Genomic DNA, 19,392 nt, shown 5'->3' with positions numbered 1-19,392 from the left:
TTCAAAGGGATCCGAAATATCTGTTTTCAGATTCCACAGAAATAAGGCTAGCAAAGAGATCCACGAAATACAGATGTAACTCTGTGAGATGAATTCACAGAACACTAAGCAGTTTCTCAGAAAGCTTCTTTCCAGATTTCATCTGAGGATGTTTCCCTTTTCACCATAGCCCTCTAAGGGCTTCCAAATATCACTTTGCCAATTCCACAAGAACTGTCTTAGCGTAAGCCTTCTTGAGGGGAAAGCTGTAACTCTGTGAGATGATTTCACAGAACACAAAGAAGTTTCTCAGAAAGCTTCTTTCTCTTTGTTATCGGAGGATATTTCCTTTGGCTCGATAGTCATCGAAGGGATCCGAATATCTGCTTTCAGATTCCACAGAAATAAGGCTAGCAAAGAGATCTACGAAACACAGATGTAACTCGGTGAGATGAATTCACAGAACACTAAGCAGTTTCTCAGAAAGCTTCTTTCCAGATTTCATCTGAGGATATTTCCTTTTTCACCATAGCCCTCTATGGGCTTCCAAATATCACTTTGCCAATTCCACAAGAACTGTCTTAGCGAAAGGCTTCCTGAGGGGAAAGCTGTAACTCTGTGAGATGATTTCACAGAACACAAAGAAGTTTCTCAGAAAGCTTCTTTCTGTTTGTTAACGGAGGATATTTCCTTTGGCCCTATGGTCTTCAAAGGGATCCGAAATATCTGTTTTCAGATTCCACAGAAAGAAGGCTAGCAAAGAGATCCACGAAATACAGATGTAACTCTGTGAGATGAATTAACAGAACACTAAGCAGTTTCTCAGAAAGCTTCTTTCCAGATTTCATCTGAGGATATTTCCTTTTTCACCATAGCCCTCTATGGGCTTTCAAATATCACTTTGCCAATTCCACAAGAACTGACTTAGCGAAAGGCTTCTTGAGGAGAAAGCTGTAACTCTGTGAGATGATTTCACGGAACACAAAGAAGTTTCTCAGAAAGCTTCTTTCTCTTTGTTATCGGAGGATATATCCTTTGGCCCTATAGTCTTCAAAGGGATCCGAAATATCTGTTTTCAGATTCCACAGAAATAAGGCTAGCAAAGAGATCCACGAAATACAGATGTAACTCTATGAGATGAATTAACAGAACACTAAGCAGTTTCTCAGAAAGCTTCTTTCCAGATTTCACCTGAGGATATTTCCTTTTTCACCATAGCCCTCTATGGGCTTCCAAATATCACTTTGCCAATTCCACAAGAACTGTCTTAGAGAAAGGGTTCTTGAGGTGAAAGCTGTAACTCTGTGAGATGATTTCACATAACACAAAGAAGTTTCTCAGAAAGCATCTCTCTCTTTGTTATCGGAGGATATTTCCTTTGGCCCTATAGTCTTCCAAGGGATCCGAAATATCTGTTCCGAGATTCCACAGAAAGAAGGCTAGTAAAGAGATCCACGAAATACAGATGTAACTCTCTGAGATGAATTAACAGAACACTAAGCAGTTTCTCAGAAAGCTTCTTTCCAGATTTCATCTGAGGATATTTCCTTTTTCACCATAGCCCTCTAAGGGCTTCCAAATATCACTTTGGCAATTCCACAAGAACTGTCTTAGCGAAAGGCTTCTTGAGGGGAAAGCTGTAACTCTGGGAGATGATTTCACAGAACACAAAGAAGTTTCTCAGAAACCTTCTTTCTCTTTGTTATCGGAGGATATTTCCTTTGGCCCTATAGTCTTCAAAGGGATCCGAAATATCTCTTCTCAGATTCCACAGAAAGAAGGCTAGCAAAGAGATCTACGAAACACAGATGTAACTCTGTGAGATGAATTCACAGAACACTAAGAAGTTTCTCAGAAAGCTTTTTTCCAGATTTCATCTGAGGATATTTGCTTTTTCACCATAGGCCTCTATGGGCTTCCAAATATCACTTTGCCAATTCCACAAGAACTGTCTTAGCGTAAGCCTTCTTGAGGGGGAAGCTGTAACTCTGTGAGATGATTTCACAGAACACAAAGAAATTTCTCAGAAAGCTTCTTTCTCTTTGTTATCGGAGGATATTTCCTTTGGCCCGATAGTCATCGAAGGGATCTGAAATATCTGTTCTCAGATTCCACAGAAATAAGGCTAGCAAAGAGATCTACGAAAAACAGATGTAACTCTGTGAGATGAATTCACAGAACACTAAGCAGTTTCTCAGAAAGCTTCTTTCCAGATTTCATCTGAGGATATTTCCTTTTTCACTATAGCCCTCTATGGGCTTCCAAATATCACTTTGCCAATTCCACAAGAACTGTCTTAGCGAAAGGCTTCTTGAGGGGAAAGCTGTAACTCTGTGAGATGATTTCACAGAACACAAAGAAGTTTCTCAGAAAGCTTCTTTCTCTTTGTTAACGGAGGATATTTCCTTTGGCCCTATAGTTTTCAAAGGGATCCGAAATATCAGTTCTCAGATTCCACAGAAATAAGGATAGCAAAGAGATCTACGAAACACAGATGTAACTCTGTGAGATGAATTCACAGAACACTAAGTAGTTTCTCAGAAAGCATCTTTCCAGATTTCATCTGAGGATATTTCCTTTTTCACCATAGCCCTCTATGGGCTTCCAAATATCACTTTGCCAATTCCACAAGAACTGTCTTAGCGAAAGGCATCTTCAGGGGAAAGCTGTAACTCTGTGAGATGATTTCACAGAACACAAAGAAGTTTCTCAGAAAGCTTCTTTCTCTTTGTTATCGGAGGATATTTCCTTTGGCCCTATGGTCTTCAAAGGGATCCGAAATATCTGTTTTCAGATTCCACAGAAAGAAGGCTAGCAAAGAGATCCACGAAATACAGATGTAACTCTGTGAGATGAATTAACAGGACACTAAGAAGTTTCACAGAAAGCTTCTTTCCAGATTTCATCTGAGGATATTTCCTTTTTCACCATAGCCCTCTAGGGGCTTCCAAATATCACTTTGCCAATTCCACAAGAACTGTCTTAGCGAAAGGCTTCTTGAGGGGAAAGCTGTAACTCTGTGAGATGATTTCACAGAGCACAAAGAAGTTTCTCAGAAAGCTTCTTTCTCTTTGTTATCGGAGGATATTTCCTTTGGCCCTATAGTCTTCAAAGGGATCCGAAATATCTGTTCTCAGATTCCACAGAAATAAGGCTAGCAAAGAGATCTACGAAACACAGATGTAACTCTGTGAGATGAATTCAAAAAACACTAAGCAGTTTCTCAGAAAGCTTCTTTCCAGGTTTCATCTGAGGATATTTCCTTTTTCACCATAGCCCTCTATGGACTTCCAAATATCACTTTGCAAATTCCACAAGTACTGTCTTATCGAAAGGCTTCTGGAGGGGAAAGCTGTAACTCTGTGAGATGATTTCACAGAACACAAGGAAGTTTCTCAGAAAGCTTCTTTCTCTTTGTTATCGGAGGATATTTCCTTTGGCCCTATGGTCTTCAAAGGGATCCGAAATATCTGTTCTCAGATTCCACAGAAAGAAGGCTAGCAAAGAGATCTACGAAATACAGATGTAACTCTGTGAGATGAATTCACAGAACACTAAGCCGTTTCTCAGAAAGCTTCTTTCCAGATTTCATCTGAGGATATTTCCTTTTTCACCATAGCCCTCTATGGGCTTCCAAATATCACTTTGCCAATTCCACAGTAACTGTCTTAGCGAAAGACTTCTTGAGGGGAAAGCTGTAATTCTGTGAGTTGATTTCACAGAACACAAAGATGTTTCTCAGAAAGCTTCTTTCTCTTTGTTATCGGAGGATATTTCCTTTGGCCCTATAGTCTTCAAAGGGATCCGAAATATCTCTTCTCAGATTCCACAGAAAGAAGGCTAGCAAAGAGATCCACGAAATACAGATGTAACTCTGTGAGATGAATTCACAGAACACTAAGCAGTTTCTCAGAAAGCTTCTTTCCAGATTTCATCTGAGGATATTCCTTTTTCACCATAGCCCTCTATGGGCTTCCAAATATCACTTTGCCAATTCCACAAGAACTGTCTTAGCGAAAGGCTTCTTGAGCGGAAAGCTGTGACTCTGTGAGATGATTTCATAGAACACAAAGAAGTTTCTCAGAAAGCTTCTTTCTCTTTGTTATCGGAGGATATTTCCTTTGGCCATATAGTCTTCAAAGGGATCCAAAATATCTGCTCTCAGATTCCACAGAAAGAAGGCTAGCAAAGAGATCCACGAAATACAGATGTAACTCTGTGAGATGAATTAACAGAACACTAAGCAGTTTCTCAGAAAGCTTCTTTCCAGATTTCATCTGAGGATAGTTCCTTTTTCACCATAGCCCTCTATGGGCTTCCAAATATCACTTTGCCAATTCCACAAGAACTGTCAGAGAAAGGGTTCTTGAGGTGAAAGCTGTAACTCTGTGAGATGATTTCACATAACACAAAGAAGTTTCTCAGAAAGCTTCTCTCTCTTTGTTATCGGAGGATATTTCCTTTGGCCTTATAGTCTTCCAAGGGATCCGAAATATCTGTTCTCTGATTCCACAGAAAGAAGGCTAGCAAAGAGATCCACGAAATACAGATGAAACTCTGTGAGATGAATTCACAGAACACTAAGCAGTTTCTCAGAAAGCTTCTTTCCAGATTTCATCTGAGGATATTTGCTTTTTCAACATAGCCCTCTATGGGCTTCCAAATATCACTTTGCCAATTCCACAAGAACTGTCTTAGCGAAAGGCTTCTTCAGGGAAAGCTGTAACACAGTGAGATGATTTCACAGAACACAAAGAAGTTTCTCAGAAAGCTTCTTTCTCTTTGTTATCGGAGGATATTTCCTTTGGCCCTATTGTCTTCAAAGGGATCCGAAATATCTGTTCTGAGATTCCACAGAAATAAGGCTAGCAAAGAGATCTACGAAACACAGAAGTAACTCTGTGAGATGAATTCACAAAAAATAAGCAGTTTCTCAGGAAGCTTCTTTCCAGATTTGATCTGAGGATATTTCATTTTTCACCATAGCCCTCTATGGGCTTGCAAATATCACTTTGCCAATTCCACAAGAAATGTCTTAGCGAAAGGCTTCTTGAGGGGAAAGCTGTAACTCTGTGAGATGATTTCACAGAACACAAAGAAGTTTCTCAGAAAGCTTCTTTCTCTTTGTTATCGGAGGATATTTCCTTTGGCCCTATAGTCTTCAAAGGGATCCGAAATATCTCTTTTCCGATTCCAAAGAAATAAGGCTATCAAAAAGATCCACGAAATACAGATGTAACTCTGTGAGATGAATTAACAGAACACTAAGCAGTTTCTCAGAAAGCTTCTTTCCAGATTTCATCTGAGGATATTTCCTTTTTCACCATAGCCCTCTAAGGGCTTCCAAATATCACTTTGCCAATTCCACAAGAACTGTCTTAGCGAAAGGCTTCTTGAGGGGAAAGCTGTAACTCTGTGAGACGATTTCACAGAACACAAAGAAGTTTCTCAGAAAGCTTCTTTCTCTTTGTTATCGGAGGATATTTCCTTTGGTCCTATAGTCTTCAAGGGATCCGAAATATCTGTTCTCAGATTCCACAGAAAGAAGGTTAGCAAAGAGATGTACGAAACACAGATGTAACTCTGTGAGATGAATTCACAGAACACTAAGCAGTTTCTCAGAAAGCTTCTTTCCAGATTTCATCTGAGGATATTTCCTTTTTCACCATAGCCCTCTATAGGTTTCCAAATATCACTTTGCCAATTCCACAAGAACTGTCTTAGCGAAAGGCTTCTTGAGGGGAATGCTGTAACTCTGTGAGATGATTTCACAGAACACAAAAAAGTTTCTCAGAAAGCTTCTTTCTCTTTGTTATCGGAGGATATTTCCTTTGGCCCTATAGTCTTCAAAGGGATCCGAAATATCTGTTTTCAGATTCCAGAGAAAGAGGGCTAGCCAAGTGATAGACGAAATACCGATGTAACTCTGTGAGATGAATTCACAGAACACTAAGCCGTTTCTCAGAAAGCTTCTTTCCAGATTTCACCTGAGGATATTTCCTTTTTCACCATAGCCCTCTATGGGCTTCCAAATATCACTTTGCCAATTCCACAAGAACTGTCTTAGCGAAAGGCTTTTTCAGGGGAAAGCTGTAACTCTGTGAGATGATTTCACAGAACACAAAGCAGTTTCTCAGAAAGCTTCTTTATCTTTGTTATCGGAGGATATTTCCTTTGGCCCTATAGTCTTCAAAGGGATCCGAAATATCTGTTTTCAGATTCCACAGAAATAAGGCTAGCAAAGAGATCCACGAAATACAGATGTAACTCTGTGAGATGAATTCACAGAACACTAAGCAGTTTCTCAGAAAGCTTCTTTCCAGATTTCATCTGAGGATGTTTCCCTTTTCACCATAGCCCTCTAAGGGCTTCCAAATATCACTTTGCCAATTCCACAAGAACTGTCTTAGCGTAAGCCTTCTTGAGGGGAAAGCTGTAACTCTGTGAGATGATTTCACAGAACACAAAGAAGTTTCTCAGAAAGCTTCTTTCTCTTTGTTATCGGAGGATATTTCCTTTGGCTCGATAGTCATCGAAGGGATCCGAATATCTGCTTTCAGATTCCACAGAAATAAGGCTAGCAAAGAGATCTACGAAACACAGATGTAACTCTGTGAGATGAATTCACAGAACACTAAGCAGTTTCTCAGAAAGCTTCTTTCCAGATTTCATCTGAGGATATTTCCTTTTTCACCATAGCCCTCTATGGGCTTCCAAATATCACTTTGCCAATTCCACAAGAACTGTCTTAGCGAAAGGCTTCCTGAGGGGAAAGCTGTAACTCTGTGAGATGATTTCACAGAACACAAAGAAGTTTCTCAGAAAGCTTCTTTCTGTTTGTTAACGGAGGATATTTCCTTTGGCCCTATGGTCTTCAAAGGGATCCGAAATATCTGTTTTCAGATTCCACAGAAAGAAGGCTAGCAAAGAGATCCACGAAATACAGATGTAACTCTGTGAGATGAATTAACAGAACACTAAGCAGTTTCTCAGAAAGCTTCTTTCCAGATTTCATCTGAGGATATTTCCTTTTTCACCATAGCCCTCTATGGGCTTTCAAATATCACTTTGCCAATTCCACAAGAACTGACTTAGCGAAAGGCTTCTTGAGGAGAAAGCTGTAACTCTGTGAGATGATTTCACAGAACACAAAGAAGTTTCTCAGAAAGCTTCTTTCTCTTTGTTATCGGAGGATATATCCTTTGGCCCTATAGTCTTCAAAGGGATCCGAAATATCTGTTTTCAGATTCCACAGAAATAAGGCTAGCAAAGAGATCCACGAAATACAGATGTAACTCTATGAGATGAATTAACAGAACACTAAGCAGTTTCTCAGAAAGCTTCTTTCCAGATTTCACCTGAGGATATTTCCTTTTTCACCATAGCCCTCTATGGGCTTCCAAATATCACTTTGCCAATTCCACAAGAACTGTCTTAGAGAAAGGGTTCTTGAGGTGAAAGCTGTAACTCTGTGAGGTGATTTCACATAACACAAAGAAGTTTCTCAGAAAGCTTCTCTCTCTTTGTTATCGGAGGATATTTCCTTTGGCCCTATAGTCTTCCAAGGGATCCGAAATATCTGTTCCGAGATTCCACAGAAAGAAGGCTAGTAAAGAGATCCACGAAATACAGATGTAACTCTGTGAGATGAATTAACAGAACACTAAGCAGTTTCTCAGAAAGCTTCTTTCCAGATTTCATCTGAGGATATTTCCTTTTTCACCATAGCCCTCTAAGGGCTTCCAAATATCACTTTGGCAATTCCACAAGAACTGTCTTAGCGAAAGGCTTCTTGAGGGGAAAGCTGTAACTCTGGGAGATGATTTCACAGAACACAAAGAAGTTTCTCAGAAACCTTCTTTCTCTTTGTTATCGGAGGATATTTCCTTTGGCCCTATAGTCTTCAAAGGGATCCGAAATATCTGTTTTCAGATTCCACAGAAATAAGGCTAGCAAAGAGATCCACGAAATACAGATGTAACTCTGTGAGATGAATTCACAGAACACTAAGCAGTTTCTCAGAAAGCTTCTTTCCAGATTTCATCTGAGGATGTTTCCCTTTTCACCATAGCCCTCTAAGGGCTTCCAAATATCACTTTGCCAATTCCACAAGAACTGTCTTAGCGTAAGCCTTCTTGAGGGGAAAGCTGTAACTCTGTGAGATGATTTCACAGAACACAAAGAAGTTTCTCAGAAAGCTTCTTTCTCTTTGTTATCGGAGGATATTTCCTTTGGCTCGATAGTCATCGAAGGGATCCGAATATCTGCTTTCAGATTCCACAGAAATAAGGCTAGCAAAGAGATCTACGAAACACAGATGTAACTCTGTGAGATGAATTCACAGAACACTAAGCAGTTTCTCAGAAAGCTTCTTTCCAGATTTCATCTGAGGATATTTCCTTTTTCACCATAGCCCTCTATGGGCTTCCAAATATCACTTTGCCAATTCCACAAGAACTGTCTTAGCGAAAGGCTTCCTGAGGGGAAAGCTGTAACTCTGTGAGATGATTTCACAGAACACAAAGAAGTTTCTCAGAAAGCCTCTTTCTGTTTGTTAACGGAGGATATTTCCTTTGGCCCTATGGTCTTCAAAGGGATCCGAAATATCTGTTTTCAGATTCCACAGAAAGAAGGCTAGCAAAGAGATCCACGAAATACAGATGTAACTCTGTGAGATGAATTAACAGAACACTAAGCAGTTTCTCAGAAAGCTTCTTTCCAGATTTCATCTGAGGATATTTCCTTTTTCACCATAGCCCTCTATGGGCTTTCAAATATCACTTTGCCAATTCCACAAGAACTGACTTAGCGAAAGGCTTCTTGAGGAGAAAGCTGTAACTCTGTGAGATGATTTCACAGAACACAAAGAAGTTTCTCAGAAAGCTTCTTTCTCTTTGTTATCGGAGGATATATCCTTTGGCCCTATAGTCTTCAAAGGGATCCGAAATATCTGTTTTCAGATTCCACAGAAATAAGGCTAGCAAAGAGATCCACGAAATACAGATGTAACTCTATGAGATGAATTAACAGAACACTAAGCAGTTTCTCAGAAAGCTTCTTGCCAGATTTCACCTGAGGATATTTCCTTTTTCACCATAGCCCTCTATGGGCTTCCAAATATCACTTTGCCAATTCCACAAGAACTGTCTTAGAGAAAGGGTTCTTGAGGTGAAAGCTGTAACTCTGTGAGATGATTTCACATAACACAAAAAAGTTTCTCAGAAAGCTTCTCTCTCTTTGTTATCGGAGGATATTTCCTTTGGCCCTATAGTCTTCCAAGGGATCCGAAATATCTGTTCCGAGATTCCACAGAAAGAAGGCTAGTAAAGAGATCCACGAAATACAGATGTAACTCTGTGAGATGAATTAACAGAACACTAAGCAGTTTCTCAGAAAGCTTCTTTCCAGATTTCATCTGAGGATATTTCCTTTTTCACCATAGCCCTCTAAGGGCTTCCAAATATCACTTTGGCAATTCCACAAGAACTGTCTTAGCGAAAGGCTTCTTGAGGGGAAAGCTGTAACTCTGGGAGATGATTTCACAGAACACAAAGAAGTTTCTCAGAAACCTTCTTTCTCTTTGTTATCGGAGGATATTTCCTTTGGCCCTATAGTCTTCAAAGGGATCCGAAATATCTCTTCTCAGATTCCACAGAAAGAAGGCTAGCAAAGAGATCTACGAAACACAGATGTAACTCTGTGAGATGAATTCACAGAACACTAAGAAGTTTCTCAGAAAGCTTTTTTCCAGATTTCATCTGAGGATATTTGCTTTTTCACCATAGCCCTCTATGGGCTTCCAAATATCACTTTGCCAATTCCACAAGAACTGTCTTAGCGTAAGCCTTCTTGAGGGGGAAGCTGTAACTCTGTGAGATGATTTCACAGAACACAAAGAAATTTCTCGGAAAGCTTCTTTCTCTTTGTTATCGGAGGATATTTCCTTTGGCCCGATAGTCATCGAAGGGATCTGAAATATCTGTTCTCAGATTCCACAGAAATAAGGCTAGCAAAGAGATCTACGAAACACAGATGTAACTCTGTGAGATGAATTCACAGAACACTAAGCAGTTTCTCAGAAAGCTTCTTTCCAGATTTCATCTGAGGATATTTCCTTTTTCACAATAGCCCTCTATGGGCTTCCAAATATCACTTTGCCAATTCCACAAGAACTGTCTTAGCGAAAGGCTTCTTGAGGGGAAAGCTGTAACTCTGTGAGATGATTTCACAGAACACAAAGAAGTTTCTCAGAAAGCTTCTTTCTCTTTGTTAACGGAGGATATTTCCTTTGGCCCTATAGTTTTCAAAGGGATCCGAAATATCAGTTCTCAGATTCCACAGAAATAAGGATAGCAAAGAGATCTACGAAACACAGATGTAACTCTGTGAGATGAATTCACAGAACACTAAGTAGTTTCTCAGAAAGCATCTTTCCAGATTTCATCTGAGGATATTTCCTTTTTCACCATAGCCCTCTATGGGCTTCCAAATATCACTTTGCCAATTCCACAAGAACTGTCTTAGCGAAAGGCATCTTCAGGGGAAAGCTGTAACTCTGTGAGATGATTTCACAGAACACAAAGAAGTTTCTCAGAAAGCTTCTTTCTCTTTGTTATCGGAGGATATTTCCTTTGGCCCTATGGTCTTCAAAGGGATCCGAAATATCTGTTTTCAGATTCCACAGAAAGAAGGCTAGCAAAGAGATCCACGAAATACAGATGTAACTCTGTGAGATGAATTAACAGGACACTAAGAAGTTTCACAGAAAGCTTCTTTCCAGATTTCATCTGAGGATATTTCCTTTTTCACCATAGCCCTCTAGGGGCTTCCAAATATCACTTTGCCAATTCCACAAGAACTGTCTTAGCGAAAGGCTTCTTGAGGGGAAAGCTGTAACTCTGTGAGATGATTTCACAGAGCACAAAGAAGTTTCTCAGAAAGCTTCTTTCTCTTTGTTATCGGAGGATATTTCCTTTGGCCCTATAGTCTTCAAAGGGATCCGAAATATCTGTTCTCAGATTCCACAGAAATAAGGCTAGCAAAGAGATCTACGAAACACAGATGTAACTCTGTGAGATGAATTCAAAAAACACTAAGCAGTTTCTCAGAAAGCTTCTTTCCAGGTTTCATCTGAGGATATTTCCTTTTTCACCATAGCCCTCTATGGACTTCCAAATATCACTTTGCAAATTCCACAAGTACTGTCTTATCGAAAGGCTTCTGGAGGGGAAAGCTGTAACTCTGTGAGATGATTTCACAGAACACAAGGAAGTTTCTCAGAAAGCTTCTTTCTCTTTGTTATCGGAGGATATTTCCTTTGGCCCTATGGTCTTCAAAGGGATCCGAAATATCTGTTCTCAGATTCCACAGAAAGAAGGCTAGCAAAGAGATCTACGAAATACAGATGTAACTCTGTGAGATGAATTCACAGAACACTAAGCAGTTTCTCAGAAAGCTTCTTTCCAGATTTCATCTGAGGATATTTCCTTTTTCACCATAGCCCTCTATGGGCTTCCAAATATCACTTTGCCAATTCCACAGTAACTGTCTTAGCGAAAGACTTCTTGAGGGGAAAGCTGTAATTCTGTGAGTTGATTTCACAGAACACAAAGATGTTTCTCAGAAAGCTTCTTTCTCTTTGTTATCGGAGGATATTTCCTTTGGCCCTATAGTCTTCAAAGGGATCCGAAATATCTCTTCTCAGATTCCACAGAAAGAAGGCTAGCAAAGAGATCCACGAAATACAGATGTAACTCTGTGAGATGAATTCACAGAACACTAAGCAGTTTCTCAGAAAGCTTCTTTCCAGATTTCATCTGAGGATATTCCTTTTTCACCATAGCCCTCTATGGGCTTCCAAATATCACTTTGCCAATTCCACAAGAACTGTCTTAGCGAAAGGCTTCTTGAGCGGAAAGCTGTGACTCTGTGAGATGATTTCATAGAACACAAAGAAGTTTCTCAGAAAGCTTCTTTCTCTTTGTTATCGGAGGATATTTCCTTTGGCCATATAGTCTTCAAAGGGATCCAAAATATCTGCTCTCAGATTCCACAGAAAGAAGGCTAGCAAAGAGATCCACGAAATACAGATGTAACTCTGTGAGATGAATTAACAGAACACTAAGCAGTTTCTCAGAAAGCTTCTTTCCAGATTTCATCTGAGGATAGTTCCTTTTTCACCATAGCCCTCTATGGGCTTCCAAATATCACTTTGCCAATTCCACAAGAACTGTCAGAGAAAGGGTTCTTGAGGTGAAAGCTGTAACTCTGTGAGATGATTTCACATAACACAAAGAAGTTTCTCAGAAAGCTTCTCTCTCTTTGTTATCGGAGGATATTTCCTTTGGCCTTATAGTCTTCCAAGGGATCCGAAATATCTGTTCTCTGATTCCACAGAAAGAAGGCTAGCAAAGAGATCCACGAAATACAGATGAAACTCTGTGAGATGAATTAACAGAACACTAAGCAGTTTCTCAGAAAGCTTCTTTCCAGATTTCATCTGAGGATATTTCCTTTTTCACCATAGCCCTCTAAGGGCTTCCAAATATCACTTTGCCAATTCCACAAGAACTGTCTTAGCGAAAGGCTTCTTGAGGGGAAAGCTTTAATTCTGTGAGATGATTTCACAGAACACAAAGAAGTTTCTCAGAAAGCTTCTTTCTCTTTGTTATCGGAGGATATTTCCTTTGGCCCTATAGTCTTCAAAGGGATCCGAAATATCTCTTCTCAGATTCCACAGAAAGAAGGCTAGCAAAGAGATCTACGAAACACAGATGTAACTCTGTGAGATGAATTCACAGAACACTAAGCAGTTTCTCAGAAAGCTTCTTTCCAGATTTCATCTGAGGATATTTGCTTTTTCACCATAGCCCTCTATGGGCTTCCAAATATCACTTTGCCAATTCCACAAGAACTGTCTTAGCGAAAGTCTTCTTCAGGGAAAGCTGTAACACAGTGAGATGATTTCACAGAACACAAAGAAGTTTCTCAGAAAGCTTCTTTCTCTTTGTTATCGGAGGATATTTCCTTTGGCCCTATAGTCTTCAAAGGGATCCGAAATATCTGTTCTGAGATTCCACAGAAATAAGACTAGCAAAGAGATCTACGAAACACAGAAGTAACTCTGTGAGATGAATTCACAAAAAATAAGCAGTTTCTCAGGAAGCTTCTTTCCAGATTTGATCTGAGGATATTTCATTTTTCACCATAGCCCTCTATGGGCTTGCAAATATCACTTTGCCAATTCCACAAGAAATGTCTTAGTGAAAGGCTTCTTGAGGGGAAAGCTGTAACTCTGTGAGATGATTTCACAGAACACAAAGAAGTTTCTCAGAAAGCTTCTTTCTCTTTGTTATCGGAGGATATTTCCTTTGGCCCTGTAGTCTTCAAAGGGATCCGAAATATCTCTTTTCCGATTCCAAAGAAATAAGGCTATCAAAAAGATCCACGAAATACAGATGTAACTCTGTGAGATGAATTAACAGAACACTAAGCAGTTTCTCAGAAAGCTTCTTTCCAGATTTCATCTGAGGATATTTCCTTTTTCACCATAGCCCTCTAAGGGCTTCCAAATATCACTTTGCCAATTCCACAAGAACTGTCTTAGCGAAAGGCTTCTTGAGGGGAAAGCTGTAACTCTGTGAGACGATTTCACAGAACACAAAGAAGTTTCTCAGAAAGCTTCTTTCTCTTTGTTATCGGAGGATATTTCCTTTGGTCCTATAGTCTTCAAGGGAACCGAAATATCTGTTCTCAGATTCCACAGAAAGAAGGTTAGCAAAGAGATGTACGAAACACAGATGTAACACTGTGAGATGAATTCACAGAACACTAAGCAGTTTCTCAGAAAGCTTCTTTCCAGATTTCATCTGAGGATATTTCCTTTTTCACCATAGCCCTCTATAGGTTTCCAAATATCACTTTGCCAATTCCACAAGAACTGTCTTAGCGAAAGGCTTCTTGAGGGGAAAGCTGTAACTCTGTGAGATGATTTCACAGAACACAAAGAAGTTTCTCAGAAAGCTTCTTTCTCTTTGTTATCGGAGGATATTTCCTTTGGCTCGATAGTCATCGAAGGGATCCGAATATCTGCTTTCAGATTCCACAGAAATAAGGCTAGCAAAGAGATCTACGAAACACAGATGTAACTCTGTGAGATGAATTCACAGAACACTAAGCAGTTTCTCAGAAAGCTTCTTTCCAGATTTCATCTGAGGATATTTCCTTTTTCACCATAGCCCTCTATGGGCTTCCAAATATCACTTTGCCAATTCCACAAGAACTGTCTTAGCGAAAGGCTTCCTGAGGGGAAAGCTGTAACTCTGTGAGATGATTTCACAGAACACAAAGAAGTTTCTCAGAAAGCCTCTTTCTGTTTGTTAACGGAGGATATTTCCTTTGGCCCTATGGTCTTCAAAGGGATCCGAAATATCTGTTTTCAGATTCCACAGAAAGAAGGCTAGCAAAGAGATCCACGAAATACAGATGTAACTCTGTGAGATGAATTAACAGAACACTAAGCAGTTTCTCAGAAAGCTTCTTTCCAGATTTCATCTGAGGATATTTCCTTTTTCACCATAGCCCTCTATGGGCTTTCAAATATCACTTTGCCAATTCCACAAGAACTGACTTAGCGAAAGGCTTCTTGAGGAGAAAGCTGTAACTCTGTGAGATGATTTCACAGAACACAAAGAAGTTTCTCAGAAAGCTTCTTTCTCTTTGTTATCGGAGGATATATCCTTTGGCCCTATAGTCTTCAAAGGGATCCGAAATATCTGTTTTCAGATTCCACAGAAATAAGGCTAGCAAAGAGATCCACGAAATACAGATGTAACTCTATGAGATGAATTAACAGAACACTAAGCAGTTTCTCAGAAAGCTTCTTGCCAGATTTCACCTGAGGATATTTCCTTTTTCACCATAGCCCTCTATGGGCTTCCAAATATCACTTTGCCAATTCCACAAGAACTGTCTTAGAGAAAGGGTTCTTGAGGTGAAAGCTGTAACTCTGTGAGATGATTTCACATAACACAAAGAAGTTTCTCAGAAAGCTTCTCTCTCTTTGTTATCGGAGGATATTTCCTTTGGCCCTATAGTCTTCCAAGGGATCCGAAATATCTGTTCCGAGATTCCACAGAAAGAAGGCTAGTAAAGAGATCCACGAAATACAGATGTAACTCTGTGAGATGAATTAACAGAACACTAAGCAGTTTCTCAGAAAGCTTCTTTCCAGATTTCATCTGAGGATATTTCCTTTTTCACCATAGCCCTCTAAGGGCTTCCAAATATCACTTTGGCAATTCCACAAGAACTGTCTTAGCGAAAGGCTTCTTGAGGGGAAAGCTGTAACTCTGGGAGATGATTTCACAGAACACAAAGAAGTTTCTCAGAAACCTTCTTTCTCTTTGTTATCGGAGGATATTTCCTTTGGCCCTATAGTCTTCAAAGGGATCCGAAATATCTCTTCTCAGATTCCACAGAAAGAAGGCTAGCAAAGAGATCTACGAAACACAGATGTAACTCTGTGAGATGAATTCACAGAACACTAAGAAGTTTCTCAGAAAGCTTTTTTCCAGATTTCATCTGAGGATATTTGCTTTTTCACCATAGCCCTCTATGGGCTTCCAAATATCACTTTGCCAATTCCACAAGAACTGTCTTAGCGTAAGCCTTCTTGAGGGGGAAGCTGTAACTCTGTGAGATGATTTCACAGAACACAAAGAAATTTCTCGGAAAGCTTCTTTCTCTTTGTTATCGGAGGATATTTCCTTTGGCCCGATAGTCATCGAAGGGATCTGAAATATCTGTTCTCAGATTCCACAGAAATAAGGCTAGCAAAGAGATCTACGAAACACAGATGTAACTCTGTGAGATGAATTCACAGAACACTAAGCAGTTTCTCAGAAAGCTTCTTTCCAGATTTCATCTGAGGATATTTCCTTTTTCACAATAGCCCTCTATGGGCTTCCAAATATCACTTTGCCAATTCCACAAGAACTGTCTTAGCGAAAGGCTTCTTGAGGGGAAAGCTGTAACTCTGTGAGATGATTTCACAGAACACAAAGAAGTTTCTCAGAAAGCTTCTTTCTCTTTGTTAACGGAGGATATTTCCTTTGGCCCTATAGTTTTCAAAGGGATCCGAAATATCAGTTCTCAGATTCCACAGAAATAAGGATAGCAAAGAGATCTACGAAACACAGATGTAACTCTGTGAGATGAATTCACAGAACACTAAGTAGTTTCTCAGAAAGCATCTTTCCAGATTTCATCTGAGGATATTTCCTTTTTCACCATAGCCCTCTATGGGCTTCCAAATATCACTTTGCCAATTCCACAAGAACTGTCTTAGCGAAAGGCATCTTCAGGGGAAAGCTGTAACTCTGTGAGATGATTTCACAGAACACAAAGAAGTTTCTCAGAAAGCTTCTTTCTCTTTGTTATCGGAGGATATTTCCTTTGGCCCTATGGTCTTCAAAGGGATCCGAAATATCTGTTTTCAGATTCCACAGAAAGAAGGCTAGCAAAGAGATCCACGAAATACAGATGTAACTCTGTGAGATGAATTAACAGGACACTAAGAAGTTTCACAGAAAGCTTCTTTCCAGATTTCATCTGAGGATATTTCCTTTTTCACCATAGCCCTCTAGGGGCTTCCAAATATCACTTTGCCAATTCCACAAGAACTGTCTTAGCGAAAGGCTTCTTGAGGGGAAAGCTGTAACTCTGTGAGATGATTTCACAGAGCACAAAGAAGTTTCTCAGAAAGCTTCTTTCTCTTTGTTATCGGAGGATATTTCCTTTGGCCCTATAGTCTTCAAAGGGATCCGAAATATCTGTTCTCAGATTCCACAGAAATAAGGCTAGCAAAGAGATCTACGAAACACAGATGTAACTCTGTGAGATGAATTCAAAAAACACTAAGCAGTTTCTCAGAAAGCTTCTTTCCAGGTTTCATCTGAGGATATTTCCTTTTTCACCATAGCCCTCTATGGACTTCCAAATATCACTTTGCAAATTCCACAAGTACTGTCTTATCGAAAGGCTTCTGGAGGGGAAAGCTGTAACTCTGTGAGATGATTTCACAGAACACAAGGAAGTTTCTCAGAAAGCTTCTTTCTCTTTGTTATCGGAGGATATTTCCTTTGGCCCTATGGTCTTCAAAGGGATCCGAAATATCTGTTCTCAGATTCCACAGAAAGAAGGCTAGCAAAGAGATCTACGAAATACAGATGTAACTCTGTGAGATGAATTCACAGAACACTAAGCAGTTTCTCAGAAAGCTTCTTTCCAGATTTCATCTGAGGATATTTCCTTTTTCACCATAGCCCTCTATGGGCTTCCAAATATCACTTTGCCAATTCCACAGTAACTGTCTTAGCGAAAGACTTCTTGAGGGGAAAGCTGTAATTCTGTGAGTTGATTTCACAGAACACAAAGATGTTTCTCAGAAAGCTTCTTTCTCTTTGTTATCGGAGGATATTTCCTTTGGCCCTATAGTCTTCAAAGGGATCCGAAATATCTCTTCTCAGATTCCACAGAAAGAAGGCTAGCAAAGAGATCCACGAAATACAGATGTAACTCTGTGAGATGAATTCACAGAACACTAAGCAGTTTCTCAGAAAGCTTCTTTCCAGATTTCATCTGAGGATATTCCTTTTTCACCATAGCCCTCTATGGGCTTCCAAATATCACTTTGCCAATTCCACAAGAACTGTCTTAGCGAAAGGCTTCTTGAGCGGAAAGCTGTGACTCTGTGAGATGATTTCATAGAACACAAAGAAGTTTCTCAGAAAGCTTCTTTCTCTTTGTTATCGGAGGATATTTCCTTTGGCCATATAGTCTTCAAAGGGATCCAAAATATCTGCTCTCAGATTCCACAGAAAGAAGGCTAGCAAAGAGATCCACGAAATACAGATGTAACTCTGTGAGATGAATTAACAGAACACTAAGCAGTTTCTCAGAAAGCTTCTTTCCAGATTTCATCTGAGGATAGTTCCTTTTTCACCATAGCCCTCTATGGGCTTCCAAATATCACTTTGCCAATTCCACAAGAACTGTCAGAGAAAGGGTTCTTGAGGTGAAAGCTGTAACTCTGTGAGATGATTTCACATAACACAAAGAAGTTTCTCAGAAAGCTTCTCTCTCTTTGTTATCGGAGGATATTTCCTTTGGCCTTATAGTCTTCCAAGGGATCCGAAATATCTGTTCTCTGATTCCACAGAAAGAAGGCTAGCAAAGAGATCCACGAAATACAGATGAAACTCTGTGAGATGAATTAACAGAACACTAAGCAGTTTCTCAGAAAGCTTCTTTCCAGATTTCATCTGAGGATATTTCCTTTTTCACCATAGCCCTCTAAGGGCTTCCAAATATCACTTTGCCAATTCCACAAGAACTGTCTTAGCGAAAGGCTTCTTGAGGGGAAAGCTTTAATTCTGTGAGATGATTTCACAGAACACAAAGAAGTTTCTCAGAAACCTTCTTTCTCTTTGTTATCGGAGGATATTTCCTTTGGCCCTATAGTCTTCAAAGGGATCCGAAATATCTCTTCTCAGATTCCACAGAAAGAAGGCTAGCAAAGAGATCTACGAAACACAGATGTAACTCTGTGAGATGAATTCACAGAACACTAAGCAGTTTCTCAGAAAGCTTCTTTCCAGATTTCATCTGAGGATATTTGCTTTTTCACCATAGCCCTCTATGGGCTTCCAAATATCACTTTGCCAATTCCACAAGAACTGTCTTAGCGAAAGTCTTCTTCAGGGAAAGCTGTAACACAGTGAGATGATTTCACAGAACACAAAGAAGTTTCTCAGAAAGCTTCTTTCTCTTTGTTATCGGAGGATATTTCCTTTGGCCCTATAGTCTTCAAAGGGATCCGAAATATCTGTTCTGAGATTCCACAGAAATAAGACTAGCAAAGAGATCTACGAAACACAGAAGTAACTCTGTGAGATGAATTCACAAAAAATAAGCAGTTTCTCAGGAAGCTTCTTTCCAGATTTGATCTGAGGATATTTCATTTTTCACCATAGCCCTCTATGGGCTTGCAAATATCACTTTGCCAATTCCACAAGAAATGTCTTAGTGAAAGGCTTCTTGAGGGGAAAGCTGTAACTCTGTGAGATGATTTCACAGAACACAAAGAAGTTTCTCAGAAAGCTTCTTTCTCTTTGTTATCGGAGGATATTTCCTTTGGCCCTGTAGTCTTCAAAGGGATCCGAAATATCTCTTTTCCGATTCCAAAGAAATAAGGCTATCAAAAAGATCCACGAAATACAGATGTAACTCTGTGAGATGAATTAACAGAACACTAAGCAGTTTCTCAGAAAGCTTCTTTCCAGATTTCATCTGAGGATATTTCCTTTTTCACCATAGCCCTCTAAGGGCTTCCAAATATCACTTTGCCAATTC

The sequence above is a fragment of the Macaca mulatta genome, chromosome 11, assembly GCF_049350105.2.
Source record: "Macaca mulatta isolate MMU2019108-1 chromosome 11, T2T-MMU8v2.0, whole genome shotgun sequence".
NCBI classification, from domain to species: Eukaryota; Metazoa; Chordata; class Mammalia; order Primates; family Cercopithecidae; genus Macaca; species Macaca mulatta.
This window is presented reverse-complemented; position numbering follows the sequence as displayed.